We start from the raw sequence: 3,336 nt of genomic DNA on the forward strand, positions 1-3,336 counted from the left end.
AAGCGACACAAGTCCTTTTTTAATAAAACTGGTTTATTCTTTCCGAATATAACTTTACCGATACACTCAACTTCAACAATCGCGCTAAACAAACGCTATAACAACGAACGTTCTCAATAATACTTCTGACTGCAGACCAATTACTCACTGTCTACACACACACACTACATTATTCCGTCACGTTGTCACCCTCTTTTATATACCCGACTACCCTATATCTAGTAAATACTAGTACATTCGCCAAGGTACGAGATAGTTCTAGAAAATAGGTGGCGCCACACTAGTCACGTGACTTCGATGACGCAACAATATTGATAATTGCCAATCAAAAAGGATCACGCTTCGCATGGTGACAACAATATTAACTTATTGAACTTTCGTCACCTTTCAGCGTCGGTGAGTTTATTTGAATAGTAGAGACAAAATTGGATTTTATGAGTGAAACCACAGAAGAAGATGTAATATTATGTTAACCTCACTATATCTGCCACATTCAGTGCGTTCTTTCGCTCAATACCAGGGCTCATCAGGCCGGTTAAAGTAATTATTTAAAATCTGTACGTTTAAGAACAGATAATTTTAACCTGCCCTTACCAATGTCATGTTAGTTCTCAGGGGCTCAACGGTAAGTCTGAAGGCTTATAACGTTAAAGTCCGGGTTTCGATACACGTAATGGGCACACCAGGGTAAGCCCATTGTGTAGCTAGATATGTGCTTGATAGCAAACAAACAATAAACCCCCTCCGGAAATATCATGCCTTACTGTTAAATTTACCAAATCAAAGTTCAATATACCCTTGCGCTGTATTATATATAGTTGTAGTTTCAATTCATTCATTGTAGTTGACGTACCTGATGATGCCAGGTTAATCTGGTGAAACGTTGTACTTTCATTAAATTTTACTCTGCTTATCCGATTTACCAAGTTTACTTTTAAAGAAACAAAACGTTATATTGGAACGCGCCCTTAGTGCAAGTTATGTTAAATCAGTGACGTCATACCGATTACAACGCTGACCACCATCGCTAGTTTTGGTTTGCTGTTGTGCGTGCTGTTGTTATGGTCTCCATATCAAATATTATTATTAAGGTTTTTAAAGTTTTTCTCATGCAGAGGTACTGATAAATAATAATTTGATCCAAAATTAGTGGCTGACAAATGAATAACTGAGTATGTATATTTTTCTTTTGCTATATTATTATTAGTATTATTACTTTTTATTAGCACTTTGAAATTTGATTTTGAGGACTTTCATTTTTTGAACGATTGCAACTTTAGCATTGCGTCAGGTAATAAGATCTTAATACAATCAGCAAATATAAAATGCTATTGATTTAAGTAATATCGTCCGTATCATTGGCACAGTTAATTAACAACGAAGAAAGACCCAAAACAAATCTAGTACTAGTACTAGTAGTACAGTTCTATACTACTAGTACTAGTATTAATCATGTTCTCTCAATTAAAATTATTAAAAGATTAACAATGTATCACCATTCTTTTTTCCATTTCTAAGACTTTTTGAAACTCCACAACAAATTCTACGTGTTTGATAGCCTCCTTAAAAGTATAGCTTGGCAATGCCAGGTGGTTAGGGAGCTCGACTCGCAATCTGAGAGTTGCAGATTCAAATCCCCAACTTACCAAACATGCACAGCTGTGGGGGCATTATAATGTGAAGGTCAATCCCACTATTCGTTGATAAAAGAGTAGCCCAAGAGTTGGTGGTGAGTGGTGATTACTAGCTGCTTTCCCTCTTTTCACTGCTAAATTAGGGACAACTAGTGCAGATAGCCCTCATGTAGCTTTTCATGAATTTCAAAACACACCAAACCTTAAAAATATTTTTAAGCTCATTATTTAAAATGTATGTATTCATTCAACAGTTTATAGAGCAGTGTTTCTCAACCTTTTTGATAGAAGAGGCTCTCTGCCTCCTCAAACTTTCTATAAGGAATATGTTTACCTTGAATACTTAAAAATTTTCCACATCTGATCAGTGTCTCCAAATTACTCAGCTGCCCAATTCACAACAGATGATTCTTGTTGAATCCCTCAAAATTTGTTTTTCTGAAATTTATAACCAAAATATTGTTATTCCTTATTTCCGTATGCAGCAAACCATTGAACCTAATAGAGCAATGATCACTTGAACCCGGATATTCCCCAATTTTCACTCTCTCAATCATTTCTGTATTTGAAGTTAACAATAAGTCTAAAACAGCATTGTTTCTAGTTGGTTCCTTGACTAACTGGTGAAGAAAACCATCCTGAACAATTTCCAAAAAACCTTTCTCCCTCATGGTTTGACTATCATTTCCCAATCTATGTGCATGAAATTAAATTCATTCGTAATTATGACTTCATTAACAGCTGAAATCTTAACCTCACTGTAACAAATTCCCACTAAAAGCCTTTTCCCTTTATATCCACTAATAGGAACCCAAATGGATTCAATCTCCTTCTTATTATCTTTGATATCCTCAACTTCAACATGATGTAACTCACATTTTACATATAAAGCCACTCCTCCTCCCCTCTTTAATACTCTATCCTTATTAAATAGTTTCTAACCCTGTATTTCAAAAAACTTCTGTCATCAAAATCATCTACATTTAACCATGTTTCAGTTATTCCCTTTATATCAAAATCTTCCATTCCAACCAGTGCTCTAAAGTCATCTATTTTATTTCTTATATTTCTAGCATTACAGTAGTAACAGTTAAGCCTATCCTTATAACTACTTCTATATTCATCTCCTATGCTCATCTTTTCTTGGCCTCTTATTCTTTTTGCATTTAGTTTTTCCTGGCCCTCACCACTGTCTAGTCCTAGTTTAAATCTTCCCTTACAGCTGAGTTAATAGCCTCAGCAAACAAGCCAGACCCTACCTTATTTAAATGTAAACCATCCATTCCTAAAAGCTCCCTTCTTCCACTGAACTGATCCCACAAGTCCAACCAGTCAATTTGCTCATCTTCACATACTAACCTAAGCCTAGCATTTAGCTCTGGTGACCTACTTATAACTTCATCCCCACAGTTAATTCCGAGCAGTATCCCCGACAAAATTAAGTTGTGGCCTCTTTCTTTATATGCCTTTATCAACTCTTTGTACTTATTAATTAGCTCCTCTTACCTACCTTTTCCTACATCATTAGCCCCTACATGCATCACAAAAACTGCATCTCCGCTAGCCCCCTTTATTATGTCTCCTGCCCTGTCAGTTATATCCTGTCGCCCCTGGGTTGCATAAATTGATTCTTTTTTTCTTAACTATAACCTCCTTATCATCCACATCCTTCTCTCGTACCCTTTTTGTTTTCCCTTCCCCT

The 3,336-nt window shown here is 36.0% G+C and overlaps 1 protein-coding gene across 1 annotated transcript in view; it reads left to right on the forward strand.

Annotated features, from left to right (window-relative positions):
- The first annotated feature begins 1,020 nt into the window (after positions 1-1,020).
- LOC106473061 (interferon-inducible double-stranded RNA-dependent protein kinase activator A homolog) overlaps positions 1,021-3,336 on the forward strand; it is a 17,960-nt gene continuing 15,644 nt past the window's right edge. Inside the window, exon 1 of the mRNA XM_013933740.2 lies at positions 1,021-1,172. The gene's annotated coding sequence lies outside the window, so the exon portion shown is untranslated. The remainder of the gene's footprint in view (positions 1,173-3,336) is intronic.

This window comes from Limulus polyphemus, unplaced genomic scaffold, assembly GCF_000517525.1.
Source record: "Limulus polyphemus unplaced genomic scaffold, Limulus_polyphemus-2.1.2 Scaffold5854, whole genome shotgun sequence".
Classification (NCBI taxonomy): domain Eukaryota; kingdom Metazoa; phylum Arthropoda; class Merostomata; order Xiphosura; family Limulidae; genus Limulus; species Limulus polyphemus.